Source organism: Panthera tigris, chromosome A2, assembly GCF_018350195.1.
Source record: "Panthera tigris isolate Pti1 chromosome A2, P.tigris_Pti1_mat1.1, whole genome shotgun sequence".
NCBI lineage: Eukaryota > Metazoa > Chordata > Mammalia > Carnivora > Felidae > Panthera > Panthera tigris.
Window position 1 is genome coordinate 131,277,077 of NC_056661.1, and position 25,570 is coordinate 131,302,646.

At 36.1% G+C, this 25,570-nt stretch overlaps 1 long non-coding RNA gene across 1 annotated transcript in view; it reads right to left on the reverse strand.

Moving 5' to 3' along the window:
* Positions 1 to 204: 204 nt before the first annotated feature.
* LOC107180263 overlaps positions 205 to 25,570 on the reverse strand; it is a 32,412-nt gene continuing 7,046 nt past the window's right edge. Inside the window, exons 2-3 of the long non-coding RNA XR_001511027.1 lie at positions 5,716 to 5,771; positions 205 to 314 (exon numbers count right to left, since the gene is read on the reverse strand). This is a non-coding gene — a long non-coding RNA (uncharacterized LOC107180263). The remainder of the gene's footprint in view (positions 315 to 5,715; positions 5,772 to 25,570) is intronic.

Consider the following 25,570-nt stretch of genomic DNA (forward strand, 5'->3'; position numbering starts at 1 on the left):
TTATTGGAATTACACAGTATGTTTCCAAGTAAGTTTTTGCTTTGGTAGAATATAAAATAAAGAAAAATGTAAATACCTCAAGATAATAAACTTGCCTACATTTCAAGCAACTAAAAAACCTGGTAACTGAATTCAGTATGGTTAAGTAAAAATAAATTATCTTGAATATTTTTAACACATAATACATACATATTGTGTGTGCGTAATTTTCTCAATCAGAAACTACTGATTAGAAGAAAACAAGGGCTTAGCAGGTGTTCTATTTCAAATCTGTGCCTTTTTCAGGGGCATGCATTTCAAATTTCTTCTACATCCTGAAAAAGAAAAGCAGGTCAATTAGGGTATATTCTCCCGATCAGAATCTAGCATATCTGGGGAAGATTCATGATTTCCTACTTTTAAACATTAGTTAATTAAAAGGCTCTATCTACATTTACCATTTAAAAAAATAGGTTTTAAAATAATGGCTGGGGAAACAGCAGTAAGAGAAATGAAATGTTAATATGTACACACTTCCTTTAATTATACTAGAGCTATGTTTTCTTTAATCAGTGGTAGTGACAGTAAACAGATATTTTTACTGCCAGTGAGAATGACTTTTACAAAGGTTAGAACTTTAAGATGGAAAGAAATTTTTGCATAAACAAAAGCAATGTGTATTTTAATAAATTTCGAATATTAAGTCTTTTAAGTTACTGTCCTACAAAAGAAGTCTACACCTACTCTAAAGCCCCTTCTGTTTCACCTGCTTCTCTGTCATTACTTGTATTTTTCTCTTTTCTGAATCAAAAATATCTTTCTATTTGGTTTCCTGATTTTCTTCAGCCAGAATGTCTTTCAGCAACTGCTTTTCCAGGAGTGATGGAAATGTACCCACAAGATACATCCTTGAACACTTCTGCCTCACGTTTGTTAGGGTTGCCCAGCTGATGAGAGACTGTTAGGCTTCAGTTTGGACGTCGTCTGTTTCCACATAAAGCAGACACAGAAAAACTGATAATGAGTTTTCTTTTTCCACATAACTTTGGCTTTTCGGGGCCTTTTCTGGTTCTATACAAATTTTAGGATTATTTGCTCTAGTTCTGTGAAGAATGCTGGTGTTAACGAGCATTGGTTTCAATGGCCACTGACCCCTCTCTAGAGCTACGTTATTAGAGATAATGTATTGCATGTGTATAAAAATGCAGGAAGCAACTGATGAAATTTGTTCTGTTGCGAAGTCTGTAGTCCCAGAAGCAAACCGTATACTTTACTACTATATTATACCTATAATGTGTAGAACCGCCTGATACTAAGACAGCTGCTAAAAGGCAGAGGGGGAATTTCACAAAAACATCATCTTGAATACATCACTTTCACATAGCCAAATATCTGTGCACTGTTGTTGACCCACTACAAAAATAACATGGATTTTGATTGAAAACATATCATTAAAAACATATCCAGAGATGGTTAAAGCAAATCCTCTTGGTTTTGTTTCATAAACTTCATTTCCAAGAATAATGGCTAATATTTTTAGAAAATTTACTCAATGTATCAGAAACCAGACTGAGCATCTTACCTCCGTTATCTATTATTATTTGCAAGATGCTATCAGTTGGGATTTATTACATACACAAATGTTGGCCAGCTCACACAGCTGAACTGTCTTAGATTTGAACCCAGACATTCAGATAAGAGAGGCTGTATTTTAAATCATTTCAAGATAGAGTTCTGTATTTAATAGCATAGCTTTCATACCAGTAATTAAGGTTTTTAACCAACAGGTAAAGCCTTATTTTTCATATTATTATTGTTCATCACTATGAAAACCTCTTTTTACTGACTTCATTTTCATTTCATCTTAACTATTCCTTTTCTTTATGTAACAATTCATGAATATATCCTTATTGGAGAATATTTAAGCAGCAGGTATAAAAGATCAAAGTCCCTCTCACTTCTCCAGTCTGAGTTCCCATTTGAAAGACAACATATGTCAAAATTCTGTTGTAAGCCATTTCAACCCTGTTGCTGAGAACTAACACACATACATATAGAAATATTTTCTGAAAACCCAATTGTACCTTGCCCATTTCTCCTAGTACCCCTTCGATCACTGAACATACATACCATTCACAATAGAAATACCATTTTCATGTATTCTTAATTATACTATACCCATTCTTCCAATATTATTTTTAATAACTATGTCTTACATCTTCCTTGGGAATCTTCCACATTTTTTTCAGCTGTTTATAACATTTCATTATTCGGACGCAACACATTTCAAATTCCTTACCTACTCAACAAACATATAGGGTGTCTTCACTTTTATTTTTCTATTATAAATCAGAAAGTGACATTCTAATACATATTACTACTGTACACACAAGTGGGTCTTTGTTTCAAATATATTCATAGGGGGTGTCTGGGTGGCTCAGTTGGTTGAGTGTCTGACTCTTGATTTTGACTCAGGTCATGATGCCAGAGTTGTGGGATCAAGCCCTGCATCAGCCTCCAGTCTGCTTGAGATTCTCTCTCTCACCCTCTGCCTCTCTCCCCTACTTGTGTTTTCTCTCTCTCTCTAAAATAAAAATTAGGGGCGCCTGGGTGGCTCAGTCGGTTGGGCGTCCGACTTCTGCTCAGGTCACGATCTCGCGGTCCGTGAGTTCGAGCCCCGCGTCGGGCTCTGGGCTGATGGCTCAGAGCCTGGAGCCTGTTTCCGATTCTGTGTGTCCCTCTCTCTCTGCCCCTCCCCCGTTCATGCTCTGTCTCTCTCTGTCTCAAAAAAAAATAAACGTTAAAAATAAATAAATAAATAAATAAATAAATAAATAAAATAAAAATTAAATAAAAGAATAAAATAAAATAAAATAGATTCCTAGAATGTTGGCCTAAGAGTATGTATATATATATACTATACATATGTATATATGTATAATATATACATATTATAATTTGTATTATGCACACATTAAGTTAAGAGGTTAAGGTAAAAATACAGACTTCCAGCTCATCTTTAAAATCAGAAGATCTTGGGGCGCCTGGGTGGCTCAGTCGGTTAAGTGGCCGATTTCAGCTCAGGTCAGGATCTCGCGGTCTGTGAGTTCGAGCCGCGCGTCCGGCTCTGGGCTGATGGCTCAGAGCCTGGAGCCTGCTTCAGATTCTGTGTCTCCCTCTCTCTCTGCCCCTCCCCCGTTCATGCTCTGTCTCTCTCTGTCTCAAAAATAAATAAAACGTTAAAAAAAAAAATAAAAATAAATAAATAAATAAATAAATAAAAACAGAAGATCTGGCACGACCAAGTCTATATTCCTTAGTGGAATGATGTCAGCACACTTACATAAAGCAGGGCTATACCACCTACACGGAGTGTGCCTTTCCCCATCTGCCCTGAGATGGCCTGAGTTTCTCAATTCTATTTCCTCCAAAGCCCTGAGACAGTTTGACCACTGAATTGACTACTCCTTAGCATATAAAATTTTAATCTAATATTTTAAATTAAAATTTCACCTTTTATTTGCTTTCTCCATTAATCCAATGGGTCACCAAGCTCATTTAATTTGCAAAAGTGGAAAACATGGTATCATCAGATGATTCCTTCAAAGAATATATATACTTTTTAAAAATTTTTTTAATGCTTTTTATTTATTTTTGAGAAAGAGAGAGAGCATGAGCAGGGAAGGAACAGAGAGAGAGGAGGGAGACACAGAATCCAAAGTAGGCTCCAGGTTCTGAGCTGTCAGCACAGAGCCCAATGCTGGGCTCAGACTCTTGAACCAAGAGATCATGACCTGAGCCAAAGCTGGACTCTTAACAGACTGAGCCACCCAGGCGTCCCAAGGATATATATGCGTTAATCAATAGTTTAGAGCCACTTCTTTTGGGTTTTTCTGATGATACAAATTGTTTTGATGTATGACCAATATTTTATTGGGAACTTTTATTTCTATATATAACAAATGAATCAATTAATACCAGATTCAACTGAAGATATTTGAATTAGACATTTTCACTGAAGTCGATGGAATATTTTAAACTTGACACTCATTTAAAATAACAAATACCAAAACTATTTTAACTGACACTTTAAAATCTCACAGACTGTTTGTTGTATACTAAATTACCTCCTTAATACCTTCAACAGTGACCTCCTTGAATTATAAGGTACTTTTCTACAAATGGTTTTATTTTGTTTTGTTTTGCAGTCTCCATTTCACAAAGGACAAGTGGCCACAACTGTGCTTTTCTGTGTCATGCAAGGGCACAGGAATTTCCCTTATATCTGTCAACCAAAGTTGGCAGTTGGAGGAGAATTCTCTCAATGGTGGGTAAGAGTTACTGCTGGGGGTGCAGAGGGAATTCCTCTGTCTCTGGGTGAAGAGAATCTCTATGGCTAGAGAATAGCTCCCTGTAGCCTAAACAAAAGGAAGACCTGATCAGTGGAATCAAGGATAGATATGTTCATTTATTTCCATGTTCTCCTTTTCCTATCGTATGTGAATTCTTATTAAGAAGACAAATATAAAATTCTAAGCAATTAAATTTTTATGCAAGAATTATGAGTTAGCAATTCCATGTATACAGTCATCATCATCTCTGCCTCAATAATTTCTCATGGCCCTTTTGAATTCATTACTTTCAAATATCCAGTAGCATCTCCAGTGTGCCAGAGGCTGTACTAAGTGCCAGTTACAAAAGGGTGAGGGAGGCAGACTAGACCTCTGCCATCATGCGACTTACATTCAACTAAGAGAGAGAAATAATAAGCACACATATACTTGTTGAACTAATTAACTAGCTAACTAATGAAGAAGATACTTCTGATAATGATAGGGTGCTACGAAGCCCAGCAAAGGGCGTGAGAAGATGAGATGATGTAGGGAGTGGAAATACAAATTAACACTTTGAAAATTATTTTACTTAGCTCATTTTTTACAGAACCATCCTTAATTATAGGCACCTTAACTCTATATGGATTTTTGTAAAGTAGAATGCACTTATACAAAAGAAATAGGATAGTGAAGGGTTGGAAGAAGACGCCCTATAAGGAATGGCTCAAAGATAGGCTGATATTTGGATTATAAAAGAAAATTGTGCAAAGAGAAGCATGGCACCTAGGTTTAGATAATTTGGAAAGTTGTCACCAAATAAAAGGAACAGAACAATTTTATGTTTCATATAGGAAGAACTAGACTAGGAATAATAAGAGAAAAGACAAAATTCATATGTATTGGACCTTCACTATGTACCCAGAAGTGTATGCTGTTTTACAAATATTTAATATTATTATGATTCTTTTGATATTTTTTCTTTTATTCCTTTTTATCAGAGTGCCGAGTTCCATGAAGTTAAAAAACACACTCAGATTCCCACAGATAGAGAATGGTGAAGCTGGAATTTGGCCTTGAACCTTTCCCAAAGCTAACGTTCTTTCCTCTGACACCTCTGCTCCTTCCTGGTTTTGGCTTAATATAAAACAGAACTTTCTAACATCTAAAACTGCCCCACCTGGTGAAGTACTGGACTTCCCATTACTGAACCGTCACTGAAGAGGTACTTGGGTGAGATTCTTGCACTGTGTGGAAAGCTACCCGTAAGGGCTCCTACAATCCTTAGAGACTGCAATTTGCACTAACTGAATTAGGAAGTCATAGTCTCTAGCACCCTCCTCTCCAATTGGTAGGAACTATACACATCAGCACAGTTTACTTCACAGGATTAGCAAATCATCACCTGTTAGAGATCTGGTCCCTGCAGGATTTGGAAGCCTGTTCCAGAAGTGGGAAACCCTGAAACAGAATGAGACGACTGTATTAGACACCAAAGGGAAGTGGGCTAGCCCCGTAGAAAAACCGTACCTAGTCCACAGTTTTGACTAGGACCAGATTGCAAAACACCTTCCCAATTCTGGTATGGTTTTCATTTTCTGAGGTTGTAATTACCTGGTGAAATCGGGTCTAAATATTGGAGACCCAGCAAGAATGAAAAAAATACTTTGTAATATCAGGGATTTTTGTTTAGACATTTTTGGTAAACACCTCCTTAAATAGGACACAAACAGGACATTTCACATTTCACATTGCTTTTATCTATCAGTAATGACTGGCATTTCCACCTCCATTAAAATTATCAAAAAGCCGTAATATCTTCAGTGTAATAACTGGTTCTTTTGAGTTGACAAAACTTACCACATACCCTTTAAGTCTTAGTTTTAAGTCTGTGGTGAGTTTTTAATTCAAACTAAACCTAAAGTTTTAAAGCCATTTAAAAAACCCAACTGTGGAATCTAACACTCAGTGTTCAGTGGTTAAGAACTTCATAGTTTGATTTTGTGCTATATGGACACATACGTATCTCTTTTTATTGGTGTTAAATGTATAGGCCATCAATGTCCTCCACTGACTATTTTCAACATGTTACTGAATTGTTTCAAATAAGAGACTAATCAGCTTTTGCTCCATATTTTATGATTTTTATAGAATTTTTAGCTTAATTAAGTTGTAATTGAATTTTATTTACTTATGTTCTGTTTTGCAGGATTAAATAATCCTAGTTGCCACAGTTTCTCATTATTGCATCCATGAGTCCTGCTTTACCTTCAAACACAGTTTGGCCTTCATTGGCCCTCTTAATTACATATTTGAAGTAAGACAGGCGACACTGAAGTTGGGACTCACTTAGCTAATGAGATTGGACTAAATCATGGCCCAGGGTAAGTTGGTTTGCTAATTTCTTAGAATTACTAGTGCTAGTCTGGAAACTTTAGGAGTGATGTAAAAGAGGCAAAATTAAGGTAGTTTGCCTTTAGTTCCACTTGAGTTTGGGAACCTGGCATTAAAGAGGCCAACCAGAATCCAAATGAATATTAATTTAACAATTAATGAGCAGAATACAGAATGCGGTAGGGAGGGGGGCATCTTCAGAAAGGCTATCAGTGCATTTTTGTACTTTCCACCATTCTCCAAACTTTAATTTGTGAAGACATGTTTCATCACATTTTCAAATTAGCCTAGATTCTATAAATTTTTCTTTTTCATTAATTTTGCCTGCAAGGTATATACAGCTGCCAAATATTTCATGTAATAATTTTATATCACCAATTCACATATAATAAAAGAAAAATAGCATTCTTCTCATCCAAGCACATGCACACACATACACACACACATATATCTAGTGATTTAGCAAAAAATGTTTTGCAAGGACTATTAGCCATGTATCATGTTGAAATTATTAAAATATAATAATGTTCTATTATTAATATTTATACTAATAATAAAAGGCTAACTCTACATGTATGAAAAATAAAGTCATATTACCATTGTCAAATATGCAGGTGATTTTACCAATAAAAGCAGTATAAATATAAGTAGCATAATGCAAGAAACATCATTACCATTCATTAAATCAACAAATATTTATATTTTTCCTAGATGTTCTGTTAGGATATGGGAACATGCTGATGAATAAAACTGTTCCTGCAATTGAAAATCTCACCTTCCAGCAGAGAAAGAGACATAAACAGATGATTTTTAAAACAATGTGCTATTATGGCTCTCAAAGAGTGGTCTGCAGACCAGCATCAGTAGCATCCCCTAGGAACTTAGACTTGCAAATTCTGTTTGCACTGCAGACCTACTGAATCAGAATCTCTCCACAGGATATTGATAAAGTTTGAGAACCACCTTGCTACATTTTTACGTAATCCATAGTGAGTAAAATATATGAATACAGATGCTGTTGCTTAGGGGACCTTTAAAGTGTGACACAGAGAGTATCAAGTCTCTCAAATAATGATGATCTATTTTCAGCTCTTTCCTCTGGCGGGATGAGACTTTTTCTGATAATGGGAATGTAAGAGATATCTTAAAGTAGGGTACAGAGATGCCCAATCAGAAGATGCCCTTCCAAGATGGGTAGGTGATTGGAACCAGAAAGCATATATCTTGCTGTGCTCCCTTGACCTAGTTACTTACCTGGGTTTATAAAAATGAACTTGGGAACTTTCAGCAGTGCATAAATGGACTGAATCTAAATACCTCCTGAGGCACAAAATGCCAATAAGAACTGTTCTGTCTCACAACAAGACAGACAGAGACCACAGGTGGTGATGGTGAAGATGCCCCAGAGAGAAGGCCCAACACTTCAGTGTCAAGTCAGACTAATGCCAATAGTCCCCAGAGGCCACAAATGGACCTTGACAGGAACAGACACATATTCTGAACCTGGCTTTGCTTACCTGGTGGTAGATGCAAGTCCTCAGGGTAATATAGAAAGAACCCAACAGAAAATTCTGCACCATTTTGGGCCGAGTCACATTTCTTCAGACCTAGAAGCACACTTTACAGCCCATAAGTGTCCAATAACGGGCAAAGAAATGTCATCCTTCAAGTGATGGTTTGATAGAAAATTAGAAATGGTAACTGAAATATTTGTTTTCTGAAATGGGGGGCAGGTAAAGACCTAAAGGGCAGACTTACACAACTTCACAAGTGTGTGCTCACACTCAGTAGGAGGGAAGGTTAAGAGAGGATCTCCATTAGATTCCTCAGCTTTCTAAAGGATATGAAGAAGAGGAGGTGGGGAGGACACTAGCAGGACTATATAATCCTTCCCACAGGAGGAGGGTATTGGGATGATGATACTTTTCTTATTCTCCCCCCCAAAGTACTTCGACTTTCCTTTTTCCTACCAGATGCAGTAGTAAACCAGGGCTGTCGCTGTGGGCACTGGAAAGAGCGATGATCCCTCAGTAAGAAACTGGAACTATACCTTTGAAAATTTATGTCAGGGGGCGCCTGGGTGGCTCAGGTGGTTGGGCATCCAACTTCGGCTCAGGTCACGATCTCGCGGCCTGTGAGTTCGAGCCCCGCGTCAGGCTCTGTGCTGACGGCTCAGAGCCTGGAGCCTGCTTCGGATTCTGTGTCTCCCTCTCTCTCCGACCCCCCCTCCCCGTTCATGCTCTGTCTCTCTCTGTCTCAAAAATAAATAAACATTTAAAAAATTAAAAAAAAATAAAATTTATGTCAGAATTTCTAGGGCCTGATGAGGTGAACTTTGCATTTATCCCATCGGACAAAACTGGGTTGACAGTCAACTGGGTTGACTAGTGGTCAAGATAGCCCATTAGTTCTGTCCTTACTCTATATGAAAAGAAGTAGGGTGAGCAGGAGGCACTTGTTGGACTAAGATGGCCAGTATTGCTTCTGCAATCTGGACTGGCATCATGGCTGAACTTAACATCCTTCCCAAAGGTGAAAAAATTTAGATTTGAATTTAGTACAGAAGGAAAAGTAGTCACTAAGAGAATGAACAAATGGATTATTCAATGAGGAAAATCCAATATTATATTGCTTCCTCAAAAGGCTCATAGCAAGAGATGATATCATCTCCTAATTTAATTATGCCAAATATCTGAAAGGGTGAAGCCACTTCTGCTTTCGGAATCTTGTAAGAGTGAATAGAAGCCTGCAAACCTGAGTGGCATCTCAGGGAGATGGGAGACATTTTGGTCATACAATATATAATGATGGACTGGACTAATTGTTAATGACTGAGTAGTAGTCCAGTATTGTGCTAATATCTGTTGACCAGTTTTTTCAGTTTATATCTACTACCGTCCCGTGAAATGTTGTGACACTGGCACTGTTGGTAGGATTGTAGTCCTGATATTGATGGTCAAGGGTGTTGGGAAACTAGTTAAAGCTTCCTCAGCATGTAATACTTGTGGAAAATGACTGGCCTGAGAGAGAACTGCATTTAGCTCACCATCAGCAAATTCCTACCCTAAATTGTTCTACACAAATTCATCACAAGATAAAAATAGTGGTAAATCTAAGGACAAAAATATGAAAATGTATGTAATGGCTTTATAAGATGGATTAACTTTTTCTTAAAATCTATCCTTACCCCCACATCATCTCCTCCAAATGTTAGGCATATATATAATGATACTATTGCTGTGTCTGCTATATTAAATGTAGATGCCCAGACAAAAATAATTGTTTTGTTTTAAGACAGCTGTGGCCAAATGCTGGTTGTGACCTGTGTGGTAAAGAATTTGGCATGGCCTGAAGGTCGGGCCTTTGCCTTCAGTTCCTAGGAAGTAATCTATGTCATAAGTGATAGAAGTGTCCTTGTTTAGTGTGGGGACTGGCCACACTGGATCTTAATGTGTGGTCTAGGGCACAAACAACATCCTAGGGTGCAGGCTGGCCATGCCAGAAAGGCCAGCAACGTAACTGAGAGTAGGGGCTTTGGATCACACAGTATCAATTAGCCTCGAGACCGAAGTCTAGCACATGGGAAATCAATCAAACAATCTATGAATCATACCTACAGAATGAAGTCCCGATAAAGATTTTGAACACCAAAGCTTGTCTAAGCTTTCCTGGTTGACAATGCTTCATGTATATTGTCACACATCAGTGCTGGGACAGTAATATATCTTGATTCCATGGGGAGAGGACAGTGAGGGCTTCATATCTGGAAACTTACTGGACTCTGCTCTATGTGTCTCTTCCTTTGACTGATTTTAATACTTTCAATCCATATTATTTTTCTACGATAAACTGTAACTAAGAGTGTAACAGTTTTTGGTGAGTTCCATTAGTACTTCTAGTGAATTATCAAAACTGAGGGGTGCCCGGGTGGCTCTGTCAGTTAAGTGTCCAACTTGGGCTCAGGTCATGATCTTGTTGTTTGTGAGTTCAAGCCCCATATGGGGCTCTACACTGACTGTGCAGAGCTTGCTTGGGATTCTCTCTCTCTCTCCTTTCTTTCTTTCTTTCTTTCTTTCTTTCTTTCTTTCTTTCTTTCTTTTCTTTCTCTTTCTCTGTCCCTCCCCCACTTGCACTCTCTCTCTCTCTCAAAAATAAATAAACTTTGAAAAAAACTGAGAGCGACTTTGGGAACACACTGATCATATATTTGGTGTTAGAAATGAAGGTAGCCTTGGAAACAGTGCCCTCTAATTGTACAGTTGGCTTTACCTCCTCAGAATTCTTTATTTTTTGTGATTATTTATGATAAATGTATGAAATTTTCATGGTACATTGTGAGATCGGTGACTTTAAAATCCTAAGTAAAAGATCACATTGAGGCATTTATATAGGGGTATTTGGCCTGTATAGAACTTACCAAAAAAACCAAACCAAACAAACAAAAAAACCCACCAGCATAAAGATTCATGGCGTAGCCTGGAGTCAACAAGGCTAGGAAGCAGTCGCTCTTCTAGAATTTTGTCTGAGCATACTCTGTACCGGTAGAGCAAAGAAAAAAAGAGCTGGAAACCCAGAGGATATACAATTATGCTTGAGGGACTTCATTGGGAGCTTTCCAGGGTTATAATGACATTTATGACATTTATGTGTGCATGCATGTTTGTCCATTCAAATGGCAATTCTATGCCAGAAGATAAGTTATATGTGGAGTCCTAGGATCTGGTTTTGATGAGTAGCTACAATATATATAACATCAGTGAGCGCAATTCTTGGCAAGACTTGGACAAGTCCCTTAAGTCTGCTTTGATTTAGTTAATTGGGATAGTATCTCCTCTGCCTGCCAACTTCAGCAATGTTGTTGTGAGGCTCAGAAAACACAATGTCAAAGCAATTTATAAACTGAAAAGTCCCATGTAAGTAAGATCTTAATATTCTGTGCCTTTGACAGTGCATTTCTCATTTGCTTTCCCCAGGAAAAAAGCTCTTGGAACCCTAAAACTACCTCGCCTACATGCATTTGAAGAAACTTTTATAGTTTTTTCTCATTTGTTTACACTCCTCAGTGGGATTTGATTTGAAGGAAAAATTCTGCTGCTTTAAATATTTTTTAACATTCTTTAAAACATTCTGGACCGAAATGTGGCATATGATTAATCCTTATGTAATTTTCTTCTTAACCTAAATCCTTTTCTTTCAGCACATGTCTTCAATGAATTGTGGCCTTTTTTTTTCTGCAATAGGTTTCATTTAATAAATTTTCTACTATGTTTATAACCCGATACAGTATTAAATGGCCTCATTCATTTATTAAAATGCATTTATTCAATACATATTTATTAGGTCCTGTCCATATACGATACACAATCTGTGTGGCCTCTAGAGAAACAAAAGAATTGGTCCTTGCTTTAAAGGAGCTTAGAATCTAATGAAAACTATTCAGAAAAATACACGAAGATATTTTCCTTAATAAGTATAAACAAAGTGCAGTGGGGGCTTGGGAGGAGTAATCAAACCTGCCCCCAGGTTAGCAAGGAGGGAGTGCAATCTAGGCAAAGGATACACCATACACATGGCAAATTCTGGGAACTGCAGGACAGTAATGTTGAAGAGTGAAATCTGGGTGTGGAGGTAGAAAGAAAGGACAAGGTTTAGAAAAAGGCAAACTGAGACCAGAGGTGGAAGCAGCAGACACAATGGCCTTTTGGGATGAGCAGAAGATTTTAGATTTCATTCTGCATCTATGCAGAGCTATAAGAAAATTTTGAACATGATAGCGATTCCTTCCCAACCTATTTGGGTTTTAATATGTATCATATAAATCAATATCTTATGTGTGAGATCATATTTGTTTTCAGTCACAAAAGTATGTGTCAGATGAACAAATGGATGGAAGGATGGATGCATGTTGTTCCCCAGATCTCAAACCTTTCCATTACTACAGCACACATATTACTTTGTGCAATTCCATTCACCTTAGCATTAAAATACTTAGAAATAAATTTAATCAAGGAGATGAAAGATCTGGATGCTAAGAACCATAAGATGTTGATAAAAGAAATTGAAGACACAAATGGAAAGATGTCCTGTGTTCGTGGATCAGAAGAATTAATATTGTGAAAATGTCCAAAACATAAGAAATAACAAGTATCGGTAAGGATGTGGAGAAAAAGGAACGTTTGTGCACTGTTGGTGGGAGTGTAACTCAGAGCAACCTTTATGGTAGACAAAATGGAACTACCATATGACCCAGCAATTATACTTTTGGATATTTACCCAAAGGAAATGACACACTAACTTGAAAAGATACATGCACTGCCTTGTTCAATGTAGCATTATTTACAATAGCCAGGATAAGGAAACATCCTAAGCATCAATCAAGGGATGATCAGAGATACAGAGCACAGATTGGTGGTTACCAGGGTGGGAAAATGGGTAAAATAGGTCAAAAGGTACAAACCACCAGAGATAAAATAAATAAGTCACAGGGATGTAATACACAGCACAGCAACTATAGTTAATAATATCCTATTATATATTTGAAAGTTTCTAAGAGAGTAAATTTTAAATGTTCTCATCACAAATAATAAATTATAATTATGTGAGATGATGGAAATTTTAAATAACCTTATGTTGATTATCATTTTGCAATATACAAGTGTACCAAATCAACTCTTTGAACACCTTAAACTTACATAATGTTATATGCCAATCATACATCAGTAAAGCCCGGAAAAGTAATTTATCTTTAAAAATTCACCTAAATTTGACAACCTAAAGCATAGGACGATTAGCAATTATATTTCAGTTTTTTTTACCAGATGATAAAATTAAGGTTTCAGGAAAATGTGTCCTATTTCTTTTATGCCTTAAGATGCCGTTATCCTCCAAAATGCAAACACACACCCACCCACCCACCCACACACACACACACACACACTGACTTCTGCCCAGAGGTTACTTGCTGTTCAATTTGCAAGGCACAGACCTGTTCCTGGGCTATATACTGGGGCACAGGCCTCTGCCCAGGTGGCTTTGCCCTCCTGTTACTAGGACCATAGTCAGGCTTTCTCATCTATCCAGTAACTTTCTTTTTATAATTGCATCATCACTTCTTTTCTTTGTGTTCAAGGCTCTGGCCGCTGATCACCATCTGTAAGGAAAAAGTCTCATTTTTCCATTATTATACACACAGCCCAGTCCCTTTATTCTTTTTTTTCAACATATACTCTCACTCCCCTTCACCCTTTTTCTTACTCTTATTGTCTCTTCTTTTATCACAGTTCCTTTTTGCCTGACAGTGTCTCATAAAATTCACTGGGGTTAAATCTTTTGATGATTCTTCTTCAAGTGCTTCCTCTGCCCAAATTATATGACATTTTTGTTTTAGATTTGTTTTACATTTTCACTGGATTCAAAATTCCGTGATTTTTTCACATTGCTATCCTGGTACTCTGTGTTTTTCCTGCCCATTTTAATTAATTGCCTGATTATTTAACAAATATTCTTCAATTAAACCTTTCTAAATCCACCTGGCATGTGCCTTCAGTGGAATAAAAGTGAACACTGGTAGAGACTAGATCACTAGAAACTTCTTACTAATGATGGCAATAAATGACAAGGTGGGAGACATAGTTCACATTTGAATTTTATTTTTCTTGGGTTTCCTAAATTCTATTTTTCATTTGCCCAACATAAATAAAGAGTTCTCTGCTATTATCAATGTTTGCCTTGATGGGCTTCTCTGAGATGTTAGGTTGGTTGGTTGCCCACCCTTTATTAGTTTTTAAAACCTGGATAATAAATCCATAGAACTGAATTTATTTTTTAATGTGACCTAAGACAAATTACTTAACTTCCCTGAGCCTTAGTTTTCTCATTTGGAAATGGCAAATAAGATCTAGTTCACAGATATTTGGGAAAGACTAAATCAAAGGTATTGTAAAAGCACCAAGCTTATTGCTTGGAATATCTTAAGTGTTCAATAGTTGTTAGTTTCTTTCTGTCTTCTCTTTCAATAAGATTTTTTTTAACGTATAACATTTAGATTCTAAGAATGTGCCTATATCACTATCTTCAAATTACTTTCATAGGTAGCTTTATGATTATGTTAATAATATTTATCTTTTAAAATGACTAGAATCAAGAAAAACACAGGACTTTAAAATTAATTTTGAGTCTATCAGGTTTTTTTTTTAACATGTAGCTATCAAAGGCCCAGATGTGTACCATATGAGTTGATGAAAATGTACATAGGAAGTTGTGATAAAAGCTTTTCTCTTTAGTCTATCATATCTTAAATTCAAGGTTACTCTTATACAGCTGGTATATATTAAATATAATATTTTGAGTTATATCAAGAATGGATGGTCTAAAAAGTATGGAAAAGTTGAACTGAGGATTGGGAGCATTTATTCCTGGGACACGGTAAAGTTGGGATGGAATCTGTATTTCTAGAGCATCTCTTCAATATGGACAAGACATCAAAATTAGAGGGAAAAAAATGAATTATATTTTGCCAAAAATGTAGACTTTTGTTCATCTACAGTCTCTTTTAAAACAAACAAATGAATAAAAATTCGTCATATGCTCGTAACATAGCCCATACTGGTAACAGTGCCTTTGGAAAGTGCACTTCTTCAAAAATTCTTGAGAGGATAGAAGTTAAAAGAGACCTCAAATGAGAAAGAAATAGAAATTAATAAGATCAAGGGAAGGTATTGTGGCAAACACTCTTCGTTTCCAATATATCAGCCATTCCCTCTAATCTCTTTTCTAACAGAACCCTAATTTGTCTCACTTGGCAATGGACTCAGCCCCAAGTGATGAAATGTGATTGTTTCAGGGAAGCCAGTCATTAAAATTTTGCCTCTTTCCCAGCTGTTCTTGAGCTAGTGGTGGCATAGTTCAGAGCAGTGAGACATGAGGGGAAGTCTGCTGGGGAGCTTTCGGCAAAGCTTTTTTTTTCTCATAAAAAGGCAGAGGAGAGAACATTCTGAAACTGTCCCACCCCACCCCCACCCCCTTTTCTTGCTTTGAACATAAGACCTGGAATTTTGCAGAAAATCTTGTAAGCATCAGGTCGCAAATACAAAGAGAAGAATTACACCAACGGTGATAGACAAAAAATAAAAATAATCTGGGTCACAGATAGCATGTTTAAGCTCCTGGACCAACCCTGCAAGCATGCATCTGCAGATTTCTTGAGGCACAATAAATGTTCTTATGTTTTAAACCACTGTTGTTCGAATATGCTATTGCTTAAAAGCAAAAGAATTCTTGAATGACGCAAGAGTTCTCTTTTTGCTTTGGGGTTTGTTATTACAATTGTTGCTCCTGGCAGTTTTTTGTTTTGATTTTTATAATGTAACATATGCACAACTGTTTGAAAAATGAAAAATTCAGACAGCCCTAACATCCCCAAATTGGAAGCAACCCAAAAAGTCATAGATAAGTGAATGAGTCAGAAACAGTAGTACACCTGTTCAGTAGAATACCATTCAGCAACAGAAAAGAATGAACTATTGATACATACAACATGGATGCACTTAAAATCATTATGCTAGCAAAAAAAAAAGCCAGGCATAAAAGACACATGTATGTGAGTCAATTCATACGAAGTCCTAGAACAAGACAATCTAACCTGTAATTTGCTTAGACATTATGAAATAAGCTTAACTATGTTAAATAAAAAAAGAAGAGGATTTTTTTTCTTAAATACTATCCAGGGACATAAATAGACCTTTGCAGTATGTGCCAGGACAACCCATTATCTCTTCTTGTAAGTCTGGGCTTTCTATGTCAGGTGTACATATTTTTTCAACTTTTAAATTTAAAAGAATTATATGACTACAGGAATATTAAAAAATACTACAGATATACCTCAGTTGGTTAAATGTCAGACTCTTGGTTTTAGCTCCGGTCATGATCTCATGGGTTCGTGGTGAGTTCGAGCCCCACGTTGGGCTCTGCGCTGACAGTGTGGAGCCTGCTTGGGCTTCTCTTTCTCCCTCTCTTTCCTTCTTCTGCCCCTCCTCTGCTCGCTCGCTCTCTCTCTCTCAAAATAAATAAACTCTAAAAAAAATGCCACAGAGAGGTTCTATGTACTCTTCATCCAGTTCCCCACAATGGTTACATATTACAAACCATAGTTTAACATTAAAAGAAGGAAACGGACATTGGCTTGTGTACAACGTGTCTGTACAGTTCCATGACATTTTATCATGTACATGTTTGTGTATCCAGCACAACAATCAAGATCCAGAACTATTCCATCACAACAATGATCTCTCAGGCTACCCCCTTGGTCACACCAACTCCTCTCACCCAGGGTCCTAATCCTAGGAACCGCTATTCTGTTCCTTATCTCCACAATTTGGTTATTTTGGGAATGTTATATACATGGAGTCATATACTGTGTGACCTTTGAGTTTGACGTTTTGCACTCAGCTTAATGCCCTTGATCCAACCAAAGTATTTTGTGTATCAATTATTCATTCCTTTTTAGCAGTGTAATCCATGGTGTGGATGCAAAACAGTTTGTTGAACCACTCAGCTGTTGATGGATATTTTGGTTGTTTCAAGTTTTAGAATATTACAAATAAAACTTCTATGAAAGTTCTTGGATAGGTATTTGGTGGAACTAAATTTTCATTTCTCTGGGATAAATGCCCAGTATTGCAATTGCTGGGTTATATTAGTGTATGTTTCATTTTTTTTTTTTAAGAAACTGCCACATTCTTTTCCAAAGTGGCTATACCATTTTACATTCCCACCAGCAATGTATGAGAGAGCGTTTCTCCACATCCTTGCCAGGATTTGACATTGCCACGATTTTTTTTTAAATGTTATCAGTTCTAATAGGTGTGTAGTAACTAGGGATGTTAAACATCTTTTCATGTGTTTATTTACCATTTGTGTATCCTCTTTGATTCATGTCTCATGTCTTTTGCCAATTTTCTAATTGAATTGTTTTCTTTCTTTCTTTTTTTTAATTCTTAAGTTTTGAGAGTATATGCTCCAGACACAGATCTTTTTTTCACATATGTGGCTTGCCAAGATTTCCTCCTAGTCCATAGCTTGAATTTTTCATCCTTTTTTAACAGGGTATTTCACAGAGAAAAAGTTTTTTTAAAGTTTTGATGAAGTCCAATTTACAAATTTATTTTTGTTTTACATAATAAGCTATCAGTTTAGTTTATATTATTTTAGTAATATATTACTTTATAAAGCAATATAAACTAAACTTGTTTCAAGTAATAACTCTCTTCCCTTTTCTGGGTACTTTTCGAATGTTTACTTTGTAAATAAATAAAACAATTTAAACCTAGACTAAAAAGGACTAATCTAATAAGTAACCAGGTTACTTTATATAAATATTACCAAAATTAACTGTGTTATCATTTAAGCATTAATAAACTCAACACCCGTAAGTTTATTATCTTTTTGAAAATCAGAAAACTACCAAAACCAGAATCAGTAATTAAAAACTGAAAATATATTTGTTTTACCATAGAAAATGTCATAATACACACAAGAAAAAATATATTAGTAATATACTTTCCTTGTGTGATTTGAAAAATTTCCGCATCAAATCAATTGATGAATACTTTTTTCAGTAATTTTTTATAGTGATCATATGGTAATCTCACATCTCTCTAATTAAGGTGAACCATTTTTCACAGTCAAATTATTTTTGTTTATATCATCATTACCCAAAAAACAATATTCAAGAATGAATATGGTCAATCATGTCTCTTCTCACATGCTTTTTTTTTTCAGTTTGCATTTTAGAAATGTCGGTCCATAGTTGGCAAAGTAATAGTGACACCTATTCTGTTATACGAATGGTAAAGACAGGATTCACCTGAAACATTTTTAATTGAGCCTGCTCCACCAAATATCCACACAAAAGCATGCTTCTTGCAAGCCTCATAAACTTCATCTCCTGCTTAATGGCTAAGGTATGTGTGGAGAAACAAGTGTACCTAGTTGTCCTATATATTCACCTGAAGATGATCTGCTCTTGCCAGGGCCTGCCCTAGGAAAAGGCATGCACTGCTTTAGAAGGAACAAGGTAATATGGTAACACCTCCGCAGCCCAGGATATTCTCAAGGAAGCTCTTCCTGAGGTTCTGCCGTAGAACAGGATCGGACCGGTAAGCCTGTTCCGGTAAGTGTGCTCAGCTCTGTTTTCTCTTCCAGCTGAGTTAGCTCTTGATATTACAGGCATCTTTCTGAGGCATTGAATCCTTGATGAACTTGATTATGGCAGAACTAAGGCTTGTCCTTAGAAAATCAGTGTAAAGGATGGTGCAGTGGAGGGGGAAGCAGAAAGGGCATCTTCCAAGGTATGTCTGGCTTCAGTTTAAGTTACAAATTTCTAGAGGTGAACTGCTTAATACTCAGTCAAGAAAAGCACTGAGGACATTTACTCTGAAATGCAAGAATTTTTGGAAACAGCTTGGGTAGCCAGTCACCTCTGGACCCTATTTCCTGACTACTCTTGATGAAAAGACTCCAAGAAATACTACTTTCATAACAAAAATCCATACCCAAATTCTTCAGGACAAATCTTGGATTAGGTGTCCTCTAAGCCTACATCTAACCTAAAGATTATGATTCTATGATATTAAATATTGACAGACAAATTACATGGGCCCAATAAATATTTGTTGGAATTGAACTGAGTTGGATTCAGGAAGTAAAAGGGTCTATGTTTTATGACCGCAGGTTATCTAATTTTCACAGTCAAACAGCTGTATGAACTTCCTTTCCTTTGAAAGTCTTACATTTGTTCACCACATTTTCCTGCTAAAATCTGCGAGGTAGAGCTCATCTTAATACCATATTTTAGAGGTCAAATTGCCTTCAGTGGTTCATTTTAGAGTGTCTTTTCTCCAATATTATTATGTCCCAACATAGAGTTTTCGTATCTCTTATCTAAAAATAAATTACCTGAACTTGATTGCATATAGGATCAGGGACTAACGAACATGGATTTTTGCTTAACATATATTCAATTTTTTTTCTAGGAAAGATACTTTATGATTTATGATCCTTAATGACCTAGTTATTTGAAAAAACCATGGAAGGTATCAATGAGTTTTCTTCAATTGGTTAAAATATCATACATTTCTTTCACCAGTTCAGACATCTTTGTCTTTGATCCTGATTCACAGAATTTAGTGAGGAGGTGGAAAAGAGGATTGTTATAGAAGATGAATCAACAACACTATGGACAAAGGATCATAGAAGTAATGAAAAGATTTTTTAACTTCAAAAAATAAGTCAGAAAATGTGAGAATCTTTGGATAGGGAAATGAAATCTTACTTTAGCAGAAATTTATCTGTCTAGTACATACAATATATTCTTATGAGAGGAACCATATTTATTTATGATCATGAACTCAATGATAATATTCTATATAAGTTTCCTGAAGTAAACTCTACAATGCACTTGGTGTTCACAGTTACTTAGAAATATAACCTGAAAAATCTAAATAATTAACATACTCACAATATATTTTATGTTATGAAAATTATTTTATATATCTATTTTATTTTACCAACTTGAAATTCACAAGGCAATTAGATATTATAAAAATTGATTATACAAAAACTATTATCAGGATCCAGAAATGGTTTTCTATGGTTTTTCATGACTTAATTTTTTAATCAACTAAGCATAAAATCAATGTTTTGGGTTTTTATAATATGAAGACAGAAGGCATTATTATTAACAGATTAGGCAATCTGTTTGTTTTAGCATGTTTACTGTAATTTGAGAAAAACACACTTATTGACTTGCTAATTTTTGCTAAACTAATTTAGAACTTGCTTTGACCTTCTCTACTCAACTACTGTAACTGTGCTATAACCTAATTAGGAAAACCTCAAGAGACAATGGTTGTTTCTTATGATTAAATATAAAGTGAGAATCTAGTTTTACTTTATCAGTTCACAGTTTGTTTTATTCACTTCACTTATTTCACTTAAGACAAAATCATTTAAGCTTTCCTGTTATATATAATCAAGGAAGAAAAGGCCTTTTACCTATATGAGTTCTTGAATGGCCTATATAGGAAGATGCTGTGTTACAATACAGTACGTTTGCAAGTGATTTGTCTAAACTTGGAATCGGCTCTTCTCAGAAACAATGTTGTAAATGGTGTTCAGATACCCTGCTAGTTCATGAAATGCACATGTCATATGTGTCTATGTTGTTTATTTGTATTAAAAAAATGTGGAACACCACTTTTCTAGGTAAATTTTAAAAAGTAAAGTTGAAATATAATTTTGTATTTAAGTTATGCTTGAAATAAATCCAGTTTTATTAGAGGATGTCGATCGGTGGGGGAGGTGGTACTAAATTTGCGGCAATTCTAAAAAGCACTCTAGGGCACTGTCTTTTCAAATACAGAATTTAAAATAGTTGTTTAATAAATTATTTAATTTTATCCAATTACAATAAACCTTTATTGCAGAGGATTTGAAAATACAAGAGGAAAGGGAAAAAAATATCACCTGAAATTAAGCTACTTAAATATAACCTTTTTTATCATGTTTTTACAGTTATCTATTGCTGTGTAACAAATTACACCCCCCGCCAAAAAAAGAAAAAAAAAACTTAACAGCTTTAATTTAACACACATATTTTAGTTCATAGTTTCTGAAGGTCAGAAACCCAGAATTGGTCTGCTGAGTGGTTGTTGCTCAGATTCTCTCATGATGTAGGAATCAAGCTGATGGCCAGGGTGCAGTCATCATAAGAAGACTCAATTGGGAAAAAGAGGATTTGTTTCCAAGTTCACTCACATGGTTGTTGGCAGTCCTTAGTTCTTCCCCGGCTGTTGCCCGGAGACAGCACTTCCTCACCATGTTGGCCTCTCCACAGAGCTGCTCAGAATATGGCAGCTTGCCTGAGCGAGTGATCTAAGAGACAGATCCAAAACCCTAGACAGAAGTCACACAATCTTTTATAACCTAAGCTCAGAAGTGACATAACATCACCTCTGCCATATAGATGGAGCCTGGAACAATGTGGGAGGGGACTGCACAAGGATGCGGCTACCAGGAAGTAGAGATGATTATGGGCCAGTTTGGGGGATATCACAATGGTACATTTCTTCCTAGTCTTGTTTTTTTTTTTTTTGATACACTTTTATATACTATTTTTCCACCGTATAACAAAAGCAGTTTATATGTTATTAAAACATCCTATAATATTATTTTAGTGGTTAGGCTATATTATATATTGTTGACTATAATCACTTCTATATATGCACTATTGTAAATAATTCTATGATAAACAGCTTTTGCATGAAGCTTTTCCATCTGCATTTTAGATAATTTCTTTTGGATTGCAGTCTAGCTAAGGGACTAATTTAAAAAGCTGTAACACAAGTTGCCAAATTGCTTTCCAATTGAATCATATCAATTTAACTCACAGAGGGGTATAAGAGTATTTCACTGCTCCTTTATCTGGGGACCTGAAGGTTTTAAAAGCTAATAGGACTAATTTTTAATTTTTTTCCTATTTTCATGTTCATTTCCATGTTTCTTCATTTCTTACATTACTAGCTCTGCTCTTAAACATAGCAACAATGATTGTGTGCATGTGTGTGTGTTTTCTGGGAAGAATGGAAGACAGAAAAAGAGAGAGGCACAAAATTAGTGAGAAACATTTTTGTAAGTTAAATGAAAAAGAAGCAGAAGAGGGAGGAAAGAACTTAGAGAGGAGGTAATATGTAACTGAGAAAGTATGGCCTACTGCTATATTTACTGAACTTGGGGTGGTGTTAACAAGGGAGGGATAGCAGGGGACCAGCATGCCTTGATGGGACAGAAAAAGGTGATTGACATGGGGGAAAAATTGGAGAATGCAATATCCTATGACTGTCCCTAGGGGACCCCATGGGGCCAGGATAACTGCTTTCCTCAGTTGAGAGCCAGAAAGGATGCTGAGGGAAAAGAACAAAACAAAACAAACAAAAACATGCGAATCTCTCCCTAAACTGAGAACATTTTAAAATGTTCTCTTACTTTCTTTTCAGTTCTTGCCTATTATGAAAGTATTTTCCTGTGGTAAAATCAGGACAAATTAGAAGTAATCTTTTTATAAACGTGCATTCTGTACTTTTGAGATAATTCAGGGAACTGTCTCAAACTTCCTCACAGTCCTTAAACCCACCATTGTCCTTGGTATAACTGTTTTTACCACAACTTTGTGCTTTTGCTCAAAGGTTATAAGTTTTCTGAGGCTGCTGTTTGGAAAATTTAAACATTTGGTTAAAAGATGAGGTGGGGAGGGTAAACCAAGAAACAGACTCTCAACTATAGAGAACAAACTGATGGTTACCAGAGGGGACATGGGTGCAGGCATGAGTTAAACATGTGATCAGGATTAAGGAGAGTCCTTGTGATGAGCACGAGGTGATGTATGGAAGTGTTGAATCACTATATTGTACACCTGAAACGAATATTACACTGTATGTTAACTAACTGGAATTTAAATAAAAACTTTAAAAAATAAAAGATGTATTCTTAGATTTATTTTTTAAAGCTATCATCACAAACACACGAAAACATAGGGCTGCATAACTTGTTAGTGTAGCCTCAAGAAATATTTTCCCTGGTCTCACTGTATCCTGGATATACCTCTATCTTAGGCTGTATTGAAATTCATGTTTTATTGAAATAATCCACTTATATATCTTCTAGTTCTCACTAGAGGGTACGTTCTGGGCAGGGACCTAATCTTATACATCTTTAATTCTCAGAATACCTACCACAGTGCTTAGTATATAAATATTTGTTGATCCATTAAATAATGCAGTTGGGAATAGGAATGCCAGATTGAACATACTTTTATATCTATCTGCTAAGTTCTTTCATATGAAAAAATAATGAAAATCTTCAGTTACAACTATTTTAGCCAGATGATTGGGTACAAAACAGACTTACAGATCTGCTGAAAATGATACACAGCTAAAAATATATCTTTATTTATATATAAATATGTATATATATATATATATATACATATATATATATTCTGAGAGAAAATATTTCACATCTAAAATACATCTGTCTGGGGCATGACATTCATTCATTCATTCCAAAGAAGATGATTAAATACCTCGTGTTTGTTAGCCATATTTGTCCTATTGGACTATAGAACTTGAGATTCAACTCCACTGGCCATCAAGGGAAGCTTGGTGTAATTCACACGTGTTTTAGACATGTTCTAGAAAGCAGAGAGGAGGATGATGTAGAACAAAAAGAAACCGAAAGTACGGAAGGTGATTAGAAAGTTATCCAGAATGACCAGGAGAGAAGTGATGAAATCTTGAAGTGAGGCAACACCACTGGGATAGATGGAAGAAGAGAATGGGAGAGGAAATAGTAACAGTGAACAAAACCTAATGCTGCTTGAATTGTGAGAAGACAGAGGAGGTAGCACATGTGACTTGGGTCTTTTGGCTTCAGTAACTGGTTGGATTGAGGGACTACTAACTGTTAACCAGGCGACATGAGGAGTAGCTGCCCAAGGAGAAAAGAGGGCAAGTGGTACGTTTTCACAATTCATATGGTGCTATCAACAGGCAATTGATTCAACACATCTGGAGCTTAGGAGATGAGTATCTGTGGGGAAGTTTGGAAGTTTTCATTGTGAGGGTGGTAATGTAGACGATGGCAGAGGGAGGAAAAAGTAGAAGGAAAAGGAGGAGAAAGAGACACAGAAGGAGAAGAGGGAGAAGGAGAAGGGGGAGAGGGAGATGGCGAACAACTGAACTTTTATATGATTTGTTACAATTAACCACTTCAATACATCTTTTGGGTAAACGACTATGGTTACTACAGCCCTATGGTTATTAAACCAAAATAAAAATCTACACCGATGCAGGATCCTGATATAGTTCGTTTTTGCTCATAGCTTAAAAAAAATCAATGTTGTATTTTTCTCACAGCCTCATGTTAGCCTTTATTTCTGGAGTGTAGTGAAGACAAGCTGCTACTGAGATTATGGGTTTCGCCCCCTAGGAGTCCCTGAAGATCATTAACCCTGAAAAACATCATAAACCGTGGTTTGTGTTAGCACCTCTTGCCATCAGTTTTTCTATAATGAACACTTGCAATCAACAGTGATGAACCTCTTTACACTATTGAAGAAATCTTGCAGACTTTAATTGACTTTCAAGAGAAACAAGTCATCAGACTTTTTTTTCCTCCTGTGTATTACAGTGGACATGACATGACAGTTAACCATCTTTAATACTGTACTGACATCCAAAGGTATTGCCATCAATGAGCCGTATCGGTTTCGATGGATGTGAAGAAAATGTAAAGAGATGGGGCAGGGGGTGGGGGGGGGGATGGTGTGACAAAAATGCCTTTTGTGGAGTATGAGGAAGGAGGATTATTATATGTCTAGAAATATGAAATAGTTCAATAATAATTACCAGATTTACTAATGAGGGGTATAATCTTGCTGTCATGTCTGGATCTTTGCTTTGTGATTTTTCAAATGAAGGGACTGGACTAGAGTATTCTGAAGTTTCCTTCAGCTCCAAAATTTCATTGCTATCCAGAGACATACAAACTCTAAAACTAATGTAATAGTAGAAACATCATCAAGCAAAGGGCTCTTGCACCAAGCAATTCAACATATTTAAGTCAATGTGTCAGGAAGTAAACATCAGGGATTTAACAATTTAGCTATACTTATTCTTACAGTGATAGACCACTTCTCAGAAAAATCTAGTTCCTATGAATTTGAATCATGTGAAATTGTGATTTGTGTGGTCAAAGTTGCTCAAATGTAGATAATTTAGTATGATTCTACTTAATATTACTATTTCCAGGGA